General features: G+C 42.1%; 1 protein-coding gene across 29 annotated transcripts in view; it reads left to right on the top strand.

Annotated features, from left to right (window-relative positions):
• The window catches only part of LOC106608606 (receptor-type tyrosine-protein phosphatase delta), a 643,701-nt gene that overhangs the window by 254,022 nt on the left and 376,975 nt on the right, over positions 1 to 12,704 (top strand). For all 29 annotated transcript variants that reach the window (XM_082977423.1, XM_045721669.2, XM_082977431.1 and 26 more), the window contains one exon: positions 8,357 to 8,401. The gene's annotated coding sequence lies outside the window, so the exon portion shown is untranslated. The remainder of the gene's footprint in view (positions 1 to 8,356; positions 8,402 to 12,704) is intronic.

Genomic DNA, 12,704 nt, shown 5'->3' with positions numbered 1-12,704 from the left:
GTATACACCGTCCAACTAAATAACAATCCAATCACAAACTATCCCTGGTGAAAGCTGAGTAGATTAAAGTAATTTTCTTTTCTCACATTGGAATGTTATTTTTCATAAAAAGGAAAAGTAATAAAAAAATGTTTGCCAAGATAAGACTTCGCTAAGAACCCCATCTTTCTTGAGAAATATTCTAAACATAAATACATTTTCTTCAGTCTTCCCCCATATATGCCAAGTGCTTTTAATATGCTGGCAATATTCAAACAGTGATAACCGAAGGGAAGCTACTGTATCTACAAGGGGTTTGGAAGCCACATATAAATGCTATTGCGTGCTTCTTTCACATGCTTTGCTTGCTGTTTGGGGTTTTAGGCTGGGTTTCTGTACAGCACTTTGAGAATATCAGCTGATGTACGAAGGGCTATATAAAAATAAATTTGATTTGATTTGATTTGTGTGTTATATTATATTTATGCGGCCTATCATTTAAGAGGCCCAGTACTGTGGGTAAATACAGGCTAATAGGATATATTGTATTAAATATTGTATGGATGAGGGGGGTGAAGAAAGGGTCATGGGTTTACCCAAAGGCTTTTCAACCATGATCAAAGTCCTTTTGAATATTGCATTCAAAAGAAAGTGTCATAAATGTATGCTGTCAAAAAATGCAATGTTAAAAATGCAAACATAGCCTTGGTTAAACAGCACAAATGACTATCTTTGTAGCCACAGTTGCAACAATTTTCTGTGAGTTTAGGAATACAATTTACATAATAATGGCCCATTTCTAGGATAATATTCAAAATTGATGACCTTAGTATATTTGTATCATAAAAATATAATGTTATGCAAATTATACACCAGGAACTGGATCCCACACTCCTAGGTCAACAAAGTCAAGGTTTCACAAGGTAGACCTACTGTGAACATACTTACTGTACCTCATATGTCCTCATAATGCTGTTTGGAATCTCATCTTCACTACCGGTAGTCATCATAATGGAGTAAGAGACACGTGGGTTGGGTGATAGGAGACAGCCCTCAACATTTCACAAGGTAGACCTACAGTATACCGTTTTTGGAGAATGTTTATGTCATACGTCCTCGTAATGCTGTTTGGAATCTCAGGTTCACTACCAGTAGTCCTCATAGTGATGGAGTATGAAGACAAATGGGTTGGGAGATAGGAGATAGCCCTGGCGCCGTGAAGCTACCATGTCCACACTTGTAAATCAGGCCCATTGAGGAAGGATAATGCTGATGATTATGACAGCCCAATCGCTGGGGAGTAGGGGGAGATTTGAGTTATGGGTTTGGGGAGGATGCCCAGAAACTAGACAGGATTCGGAATGGAGAAATACTGCCACCGAAAGAACACGTCCCCCCAGATGGATACTAATGCTGCGGCTGGCACCGGTGCCTCTGGACTAAACAAGGACCATTAGCTCCGCAAAATCAATGGAATATTCACATCTGATATTTTGGTGTCTACTTTCCATCATCATGGTATGTTTTCTTGGAGAGATACTTAAAGGTAAGGTAGCATAAATGTAACCACATATAACATATGGATTTGCATTAGTATATATTTTTTTGTATTAGTATTTTGCCTTTACCTCCCTTATCTCACCTCATTTGCTCACATTGTATATAGACTTATTTTTCTACTGTATTATTAACTGTATGTTTGTTTTACTCCATGTGTAACTCTGTGTTGTTGTATGTGTCGAACTGCTTTGCTTTATCTTGGCCAGGTCGCAATTGTAAATGAGAACTTGTTCTCAACTTGCCTACCTGGTTAAATAAAGGTGAAATAAAATAAATAAATAAAGTATACGGATCAAAATTCCCAATGTAAAGTTACACCTTTTTAAGTCATTCTATTTTTCAAGTTATTTCAAGGTATTATCCGAGAGCTGCCCAGTGCCACGAGCCTACCAGACAAGCTAAATAACTTCTATGCTCGCTTCGAGGCAAGTAACACTGAAACATGCATGAGAGCATCAGCTGTTCCGAATGACTGTGTGATCACGCTCTCCGCAGCCGATGTGAGTAAGACCTTTAAACAGGTCATCATTCTCAAGGCCGCAGGGCCAGACGGATTACCAGGACGTGTATTCCGAGCATGCGCTAACCACGTGGCTAGTGTTTTCACTGACATTTTCAAAATCTCCCTGTCTGAGTCTGTAATACCAACATGTTTCAAGCAGACCACCATAGTCTCTGTGCCCAAGAACACTAAGGTAACCTGCCTAAATGACTACTGACCCGTAGCACTCACATCTGTAGCCATGAAATGCTTTGAAAGGCTGGTCATGGTTCACATCAACACCATTATCCCAGAAACCCTAAACCCACTCCAATTTGCATACCGGCCCAACAGATCCACAGATGACGCAATCTATTTTGCACTCCACACTGCCCTTTCACACCTGGACAAAAGGAGCACCTATGTGAGAATGCTGTTCATTGACTACAGCTCAGCGTTCAACACCATAGTGCCCTCAAAGCTTATCACTAAGCTATGGACCCTGGGACTCCCTCTGCAACTGGTTCCTGGACTTCCTGACGAGCCGCCCCCAGGTGGTAAGGGAAGGTAACACATCCGCCAAGCAGATCCTCAACACAGGGGCCCCTCAGGGGTGCGTGCTCAGTCCACTCCTATACTCTCTGTTCACTCATGACTGCACGGCCAGGCACGACTCCAACACCATAATTTTGTTTGCCGATGACACAACAGTGGTAGAGCTGATCACAGACAATGATGAGACAGCCTACAGGGAGGAGGTCAAAGACCTGACCATGTGATGCAAGGACAACAACCTCTCTCTCAACGTGATCAAGACAAGGAGATGATTGTGGACTGTAGGAAAAGGAGGACCGAGCACGCCCCCATTCTCATCGACAGGGCTGTAGTGGAGCAGGTTGAGCGCTTCAAGTTACTTGGCGTCCACATCACCAAAAAACTAACATGGTCCAAGCACACCAAGACAGTCGTGAAGAGGGCACGACAAAACCTATTCCCCCTCAGCAGACTGAAAAGATTTGGCATGGGTCCTCAGATCCTCAAAAGGTTTTACAGCTGCACCATTGAGAGGTCCTGACGGGTTGCATCACTGCCTGGTTTGGCAACTGCTCGGCCTCCGAACGCAAGGCACTACAGAGGGTAGTGCATACGGCCCAGTACATCACCAGGGCCAAGCTTCCTGCCATCCAGGACCTCTATACCAGGCGGTGTCAGAGGATGGCTCTAAAAATTGTCGTAGACTGTTCTCTCTGCTACCGCATGGCAAGCGGTACTGGAGCACCAAGTCTAGGTCCATGAGGCTTCTAAACAGCTTCTACCCCCAAACCATAAAACTCCTGAACATTTAATCATATTGCTACCCAGACTATTTGCATAAGGGCTTATAAGTAAGGTCTACACCTGTTGTATTCGGCGCATGTGACAAATACAATTTGGTTTGATTTAAAACCAATCAGAATTCCGAAAAATGCCAAAGTCATGTTTTTCTGGGGTGTTATGTATTTTGGAGGACTCTGCAAGCTAGCCTAGTCCATATATTGTAAACGCCAACAGAAATAACTGCAAATGCATTACTTCACATTAAACTAAATATACTGAACAAAAATATAAAAGCAACATGGAAAAGAGTTCATATAAGGAAATAATTTAATTGAAATAAATTCATAAGGCCCCTATTTCTGTTTTTATTTTTAATACATTTTAAAAAATGGTCAGTGAGGTGTTGTGTGTAGATTGATGAGGAAAGAAATTAATTTAATCAATTTTAGAATAAGGCTGTAATGTAACAAAATGTGGAAAAAGGGATGGTGTCTGAATACTTTCCGAATGCACTGTACGTTAAAGTAAACCAACGTTTTGGAAATACATAACGCAAACTAACCAGTTATCAAATAATGTTACCGGTATATGCAGATATCTTATACAGCAAGCCAGCCAGCTAAAGTTAATTATTTTAGCCTGCTAGCTAACCTATCCAGCTAACTAGCCTAGCTAGCCAACCAGTCGACATAGCTAGCTAAGAAGTAAGCCAGATAACAACTAGTCTAGCACAGGCAGGAACCCACAGAACACAACAACAACAAAAATAACCCACAGAACACAACAACAACAACAACAAAAAGCCAGCAGTTATAAAGGAAGAAGAGCGGAGACTGAAGAGCCAAGGAGAGACATTCAGAGGGCCAAGCCGTTTCACTGGCTGAGGGAGAGTCAGTTAATCCAATAGATATATGGTGAAGTAAATCTATATTGAATTTACCCGGTTTATCTCATCACTGCTGACATTTGTGATAGAAATCATTCCGAATCCTGCCTCCACTGGTTATACTAAGCCATCGAAGTCCTCTGGGTTGAAATGGGCACTGCATAAAATAGACGATTCCCTTACTCCTATCCGCTCGCTTCAACCGGACAAACCGGTCCCACTTCAAAGCTAGCTTCTGGTTTTTAGGCCACAAATGAGTCGTAACCCCGTCCTTGTGGTTATTACTGCTCTATTACTGCACTACGTCAGTGGAAGTGCAGTTAGAGCGAGATTATTTTGTGTGTGAGTGAGTGTGTGTGCACTTCTGTGTGTGCGAGGGAGCGTGCATGTCCGTGAATACTTGTTTGCAACCTGCTTGGCACATCATCAATGTCACCTGCAGAGTGCCACTGGCCCCAGATCAGTGGTGGAGTTTCTCAAGTACCTTCAGAGATTAAACCAGAACCTCACCTTGTCTCTGCCTGTCCACTGCAGGTCCCCTCAGAAACCTTTGAGAAGGGTTTAATTTCACTAGATTAATAGAGAAGGCCTGTGAGTTTCCCTGGACTACCTCAGACTTCCTACATTCGGGATCTTCTCCAAACCCTTATCAGGGGTCTCATTACACCAGTTATGAAGGAGGGATGAAGCTGGGGGATGTCTTAGATATACTTTGATATGCCACTGACTGACATAGTTCCAGTTATGCACCTGCCCACTTTAATGCTGTTGTGGTGGCCGATGCACAAATTACCTGAGTCATTTAGGCCTTGTTCTTTGTCCACTCTGCTCTGTCAGTGTATACTACTCAAATTCAAATGTCAATGATTTTCAAAATTAGGTATGCTAAAATGCCACTTTACTTTGTCACTTACATTGTACATTACTATATAAAAACACAAATTTAAATGACATGCTAAATGTTTTGCTATGTCTTCTCTGCAAACTGAAAAGAAAAGACATTTACAGGATAGACTGCTATAACGCTTAATGGCAAAATCTCAATATGGAAATATCATCAACAAGAGCTTTAACTAGTAGAGCACAGATCCGGTAGTCAGATTATTGTAGGCCTGTGTCACATTTGCCTTTAGGGCTGAAGGATGATGCAGTGCCATTGATCGCCAACCATGATAATATAATCAGGCACAAAGCCTGACAAGTGTAGGGCTAGATATTTCAGAGATGCAGACAGCGAAGCGCTGCCACAGGTCATAAACCATCAAATTTCCTTCTTGATCTTTCCCTCTGTTTGGCCTCGTCCAATATTAATTCAAATAACAATGCCTTTTTGGGTGCCATTTTTATGGTTATCGCTCTATCTCACCAATGTGCTGATGTTACAAAGCTAATGTATTCAAAGGTAACCTATGGCTCGGGTCCTGTCCAGCTGCCTTCGCCCCAGTCACTTGTCTATGCACTGAGTTGATAAGTACCGAGTTTCATTTTCCCCATGGCAGAGCACAGTAAAAAAACGGGGAGTAATAATTGCTCTGGGCCGAGACGAGGACAGCTAAATATGCTTGATTGCATCCTAAGCCTCAATGCTGTGTAATGAAATATGGCTGTGCCCCGGACAGGAAACTGTGCCGATATCTTTCTTGTCACTTTTTCTGCTATTATAATTTTATTTTTTTCGTCTTTTGCCTTGCTCGGCCAACCCAACCTCTGTGCCATCTTCTGGCACAGAATCCATCAAAACGTTGTTCATTTTCATTTAACATTATCTTTGTGATAATGTTATAATTATAGGGCCAAATCGGGTCCTAATTATTTATTCCTTGCCACATCAAAATGGCCGTCCTCTAATATCCCCCAGTTCTACATTTCAATATGTGTGTTCATTAGTATGGACAGGGCTTATCAGGTGAACAAAGTAAAGGGGAATTATGAAACCAACAGTATTGTTTCAGGCAGGATTTGAGGGCCGAGACTGAACCACCCCCCTTACTTGCGTAACCACTTTTTTCCATCCTCTGTTTACGGGAGAGTTGGGTAAGTTGAGTACTTTTTTACCTTCAGCATCACTCCATCAAGGGAAATATAGTATTCTTTCTAACAAATATATCTACATATAATTCAGGATGATATATATCAAATCAAATCAAATTGTATTTGTCAAATGCGCCGAATACAACAGGTGTAGACCTTAGTGAAATGCTTACTTACAAGCACTTAACCAACAATGTTGTAAGAAAAATAATGGTTAAGTAAAAAATAGATGTAAATCTATTGAAAATATAAGTAACAAATAACTAAACAGCAGCAGTAAAATAACAATAGCGATACTATATACAGGGGGTACTGGTACAGAGTCAATGTGCAGGGGCACTGGAAATGATCAGAATGTATGTAAACGTTACAGTTTTGAAAGCATAGCTTGTCCAAAAAAAGTGGTGTCTTGGCACAACTTACCCCAGGTATGGGGCAAGTTATGCTGCAGGACAGGGCTAGTTAAGCCACCAACAAATGTCTGTACTGAATAAAATATTACCACTACCATTTTAAAACCATGTCTATCTTTATTTTCCAAACCCAATTCAATACAATTCCAAACAATTTTTGTGTTTTAATAATTTGAAGCATCTTATAACACAAGCTTAACACCGAACAAACACTTTGTACTTTTTTGAAACACTTTTAACATTCACCAGGCCCTGTTGTTACCTCATATCCCAGCAATAATGCCTTGCAAACACTTCAATTTGCTCAACTTTCCATTAGCTAAATCATGGGCTCAACTTACCCCAAGGCAAACATTTGTACTATATTAGCCCACTCAGCTACAAGAATGCACATTCATGCTAGGTTTAGGACCTCATATTGAAGCTAATAGAGACCCCAACTGATGTATAGAACTATTTTACTTTGGTTTAGATACAAGCATCATGAATGTTCTAACACAAAAAAAAAATTTGACTTGGGAAAATCCGTTTTTTGTATTTAACTTGCTTACCACTTTTTCCATGTGGTTTCTTCCTTCACATACTCCTTGAAATAATGACCTCTTCCTAAATATTTGGTCAAATTATTCATTTTGTGAATGGTTTCCTAGAAACAAGGGCAGCTCAACTTACCCCTTTGGCTCAACTTACCCCGCTCTCCCCTACTTGTAAAATGTATTTAAAGTAATTGAAAGCAGTGGTTTATGCAAATGCAGACATCTGAGAAGGTTTAGGCCATGAGAAGTTCAGGTTGATTTCTCAGCTATGATTAACATTCACATCTTAGATATGATTAATCCAATGATCATAAAATTCCTGGGGAAATTAAAAGAACTGCACTCACACATTTCAAATCAGTGGTCGTGCCATGGCAACTCATGTCCGCCACAGTTTCCACAGTTTTCAAGGAGGTCCTTCTCATACAATTAAACCCACCACCATCATGATGTCTTAAGCATGATGACTGAAATTAGGGTGCACCCAATTGGCAAAACAAAATAATTGTATCATTCATTATGAGTCATTTTGTCGGAACAACCTAAAGCACATTTCTCCGTTGGTTCAATAAGCAGCTAATCATTTACAAGAATATTAGTCCACAGGCTTGTATGGGCACTGCAGCATCTGCTAATGCATTTAGCAGGAAATAGCCAGAAAAAATCTTCCAGGCACAGTAAATAGTATATTTTCTGAATAACTCACAATTGTAATTTAAGGAGAATGTAATTACATGTTTTCATCATAGGCCCCAAAGCTGATCAATATTTCTGCTAAGTAATAGTACCTGCCAAGCGGGAGTTTGGCACCGAAATGGTTCCAATGATAAGACATTGTTTTGTTGTTACATAATGGTTAATTCTATAAACAAATCAACATTGAAATATGATGATATGCTTTATTAATAATAGTATTTCTGTGACAAGATGTTATGTTTCCTGAGTCATAGATGTTTAGGGTGGCCGGTAGCCTAGCGGTTAAGAGCGTTGGGCTGGTAAATTAAAGGTTTCTGGTTTGAATCCCTGAGCTGACTAGGTTAAAATTATGTCAATGTACCCTTGAGCAATGCACTTAACCCTAGTTGCTCTGTATAAGAGTGTCTGCTAAATTAGAAAAATGTTAATTTTTTCTCTCTCTCTCATGTCGTTCCAGTTCTCTTTCCTGAGACGACAACCACAGGATGAGGCTTGAGAGGAGGTAAGAGTTTGAGATGGATGTGGTGTTGTGTTGAAATGTGATTGTCAATTTGGAGCCATTCTGTCCATACAGTGAGTCCCAGAGCTGCCTGAGTAGGTTAACAAGCCTGACACTGGTAGCCCACACCATCATTTTGTTAAGGTGTGGACAATAGATTAGCCACAATGGGTATAACAATACAATAAATGTATTATGATTTCAGTTAGCCTTTGGATTGGGATTAATTCCATTTGAAAATCAGTCATTTCAGATAATTTACACCTAAATTAAATAGTCTCTCTCTGAATTGAAAACAAACATATAAAATAGTCCTCACTGAAATAATTTCCAATCAATCTCTTACATTAAAACAGAATCAACCCCAAATCAGATGGCTGAGCTCGGATCATTGTTCTGCCATCTCTCCCTTGGTTAGTGAAGAGAAAAGTCTGTATCTGCCAAGCCAAGCCTTTTAGAGAGACAGAGAGTGAGAGGGAGACTGACTGGCTCTGATGAGGCCAGACTGGCCGTGCCTTGTGCTGTGTGCCAGGCTTCAGAAGCCTGATTGATAGAGCGTGATGAGACTGTCGCAGAGGAGAGAGACTAGAAGAGATAGACTGGATAGGGATGTGGCTGGTGAGGAGGATGTATTTGGAATATCAGAAGAAAGAAGTAGTGGAATGAAGTGGCTGGCTGGATTGCGTTATGGACTTCTGATGAATTAGGTGGGCAGCATATTGAGGCTGCACAAGTTTGAGGCGAGTTGAATTAACAGTTTAATTATCATTTGTTAACATATTGTTTGGATCATTCCACAACTCTGATAACGGTCTACGTTGCTCTTCAAAACATTAAACCACTAAGACTTTGTCTAAGAAAATTACATCTAATATAGTTGATTTCCTTCACCTGCTTTGGACATAATTTACAGTCATTTAGCAGACACTCTTACCCAGAGTGACTTATAGTAGCGAGTGTATACATTCTCATACTGGTCCTCTGTGGGAATTGGACCCACATCCCTGGCATTGCAAGTGCCTTGCAACGCCAACTGAGCTACATGGACAGAGGATTGTAAATACATGGTACATTTGCAAGGCAAATAGTGTAGCGCTAAATCTCTGTACTGGGAGTTTCCCAGCTTTGATGCACCTGTACTGACCTCGCCTTCTGGATGATAGTGGGGTGAACAGGCAGTGGCTCGGGTGGTTGTTGTACTTTTTGGCCTTCCTGTGACATCGGACACTGTAGGTGTCCTGGAGGGCAGGTAGTTTGCCCCAGATGATGCATTGGGCAGACCGCACCACCCTCTGGAGAGCCCTGCAGTTGCGGGCGGTGCAGTTGCCACTGCGGTCTCGTCGATGTGGATAAGGCGGTGCCCCCTCTGCTGTTTCCTGAAGTCCACAATCAGCTCATTTGTTTTGTTGACGTTGGGTGAGAGGTTATTTTCCTGCCACCACACACCCAGGGTCCTCACCTCCTCCCTGTAGGCTGTCTCATCATTGTTGTTAATCAGGCCTACTACTGTTGTGTCGTCTGCAAACTTGATGATTGATTTGGAGGCGTGCGTGGCCACGCAGCCATGGGTGAACAAGGAGTACAGGAGGGGGCTGAGCATGCATCCTTGTGGGGCCCCTGTATTGAGGCTCAGCGAAGTGGAGGTGATGTTTCCTGCCTTCACCACCTGGGAGGCGGCCCGTCAGATAGTCCAGGACCCAGTTACACAGGGCGGGGTTCAGACTCAGGGCCTCGAGCTTAATGATGAGTTTGGAGGGTACTATGGTGTTGAATGCTGAGCTATAGTCAATGAACAGCATTCTTACATAGGTATTCCTCTTGTCCAGATGGGATAGCGCAGTGTGTAGTGTGATGACTATTGCATCGTCTGTGGATATGTTAGGGCAGTAAGCAAATTGTGGGTCTAGGGTGTCAGGTAAAGTAGAGGTGATATGATCTCAAAGTACTTCATGATGACAGAAGTGAGTGTTACGGGGCAATAGTCATTTAGTTCAGTTGGCCTCTCACATATTTGTAGGGAAACCAAGAGAGGGAAAGGGGGATACCTAGTCAGTTGTACAACTGAATGCATTCAACTGAAATGTGTCTTCCGCATTTAACCCAACCACTCTGAATCAGAGAGGTGCGGAGGGCTGCCTTAATCGACATCTATGTCCTCGTTGCCCGGGGAACACTGGGTTAACTGCCTTGCTCAGGCATTTTTACCATGTCAGCTCGGGGAATCAATCCAGTAACCTTACTGGCCCAACGCTCCTACCCGCCAGGCTAACTGCCGCTAGCTGAGAGGCAGAGGGCGAGCGAGAAAGAGAATGAGAGAGAATAGCATAAGGAACGTGAGTGTGCACGTGAGTAACTGAGCTAGAGTGAGAAGAAGAGAGCGAACGTGAAAGAGAAAGCGAGAGAGAGCTAGTGAGAAAGCAATGGAGAGAGAGATTGGAGATCCAGTAGCACTAGCGAGTCGAGGTCTTATCTCCCGCCCACCAAGCCCTGGCGCCGGGTTCCACTCCCTCCTGGCGGGGCTCCCCTTTAGCCTCGCTAAGCAAGGCGCCCAGGTGAAATGAGCAATTCCCATTCAGAAGCGGAGGCACCTCGGAGACTCGCCTCGCGAAATGGCTGCTCACTTTGGCAGATCAATGCCCTCTCTTCCCTGTGCACTGCCGCAGAGTGATAGCCAGCAACAACAAAAAAAGGAAGGCGGAAAAAAACGAGGGAGAGAGTGTGGGAAAGAGCGAGAGAAACGTTATCAGAGAATTTAATGATATTTGCCAAGGTCTCACTGACTGAGCGCTGTTGAAGGGAGATGGGGCGCTTTGCATAAACTCAAAGGCTGTGCGATATTGCTGTCCGCTGTGAAAGTGGCGGCGCCAGCCCCGCCGGATATGAGAATATTCCAACAGGCTGCTCTGAAATTTCTTCCAATGTGAATGATATTAATGATAATCACTTTGAATTACAGGGGTGTAACGAATAAAATCCCAGAATGACTCAACATTGCAGAGACTCGTCTGTCTAACCTTTACACTACATAGAATATGTACTTTATAATACCAAACATTGCTGATAGATAGAATCAAGTGACAATGTACTCATAGCACACAGACTAAGTATTATGCCTGGTGTTGTCCTACCTCTGTTAATGGATGTGCTTCCATCAATGCAGCAGTAACTCATACCAAAATTGCAGCTGTTTCTACAAATCATAACTCCTTACTTTAACATGATCAACTGTTTCAGTTTCCTTTAGTGATAGTAATATGTCAGTGGCCAACTTATTTCAATTAAAATAATTTTTTATACATTTGACAAGAACAGTATTGAAAATCATATACAATGGGGAGATGGGTTTTCCGTAAACACCAAAAACAGATATGCGTTGTACATAGCATTACTCTCAAACCTCTGTCGTCCTTTTTAAACGAAGCCTTGCCAACAAAGAACAATATGTAACCATAGAAGAACCTTGAAAAACTATTAGAATTAGCACTTATGGCATGCTTCATAAACTGTACCGTAAAAAAATATTGCTCTTGTTCCCAATAGCCTTACACGGAACCCAAATCGGCTGTGTGCGTGCGCCATCGTGCATAAAATGATTTTGTCCCCCCACACCAAACGCGATCACGACACGCAGGTTAAAATATCGAAACAAACTCTGAACCAATTACATTAACTTGGGGACAGGTCGAAAAGCATTAAACATTTATGCCAATTTCACTAGCTAGCTTGCACTTGATGGCTAATTTGTCCTATTTAGCTAGCTTGCTGTTGCTAGCTAATTTGTCCTGGGTTATAAACATTGAGTTGTTATTTTAACTTAAATGCACAAGTTCCTCTACTCCAACAATTAATCCACAGACAAAACGGTCAACCGAATCTTTTCTAGTCATCTCTCCTCCTTCCAGGCTTTTTCTTCTCTGGACTTTATATTGCGATTGGCAACTTTCATAAATTAGGTGCATTACCGCCACCGACCTCGTTTGTCTTTCAGTCACCCACGTGGGTATAACCAATGAGGAAATAGTACGTGGGTACCTGCTTCTATTAAACAATGAGGAGATGGGAGAGGCAGGACTTGTAGTGCGATTGGGTCACAAATAGAACTGACTTCTATTTTAACCCTTGGCAACGCAGACGCTCGTTGGCGCACACGAGCAGTGTGGGTGCAATAATTTAATTTGATAGATTTCTACATTTATTTTGCCATGCTCGCGCACTCAACGCGCGCGGTGTAGTCAGGGTATTAGGACTCTGTAGTTTCTACTAGATTGTTGTGTGCTATTGGTGAAGCTAGAAGTAAGCCACCATT

Source organism: Salmo salar, chromosome 07, assembly GCF_965601325.2.
Source record: "Salmo salar chromosome 07, fSalSal1, whole genome shotgun sequence".
NCBI lineage: Eukaryota > Metazoa > Chordata > Actinopteri > Salmoniformes > Salmonidae > Salmo > Salmo salar.
Note: the sequence above shows the minus strand (reverse complement) of the source record. Positions and strands in the feature narration are given on the sequence as shown.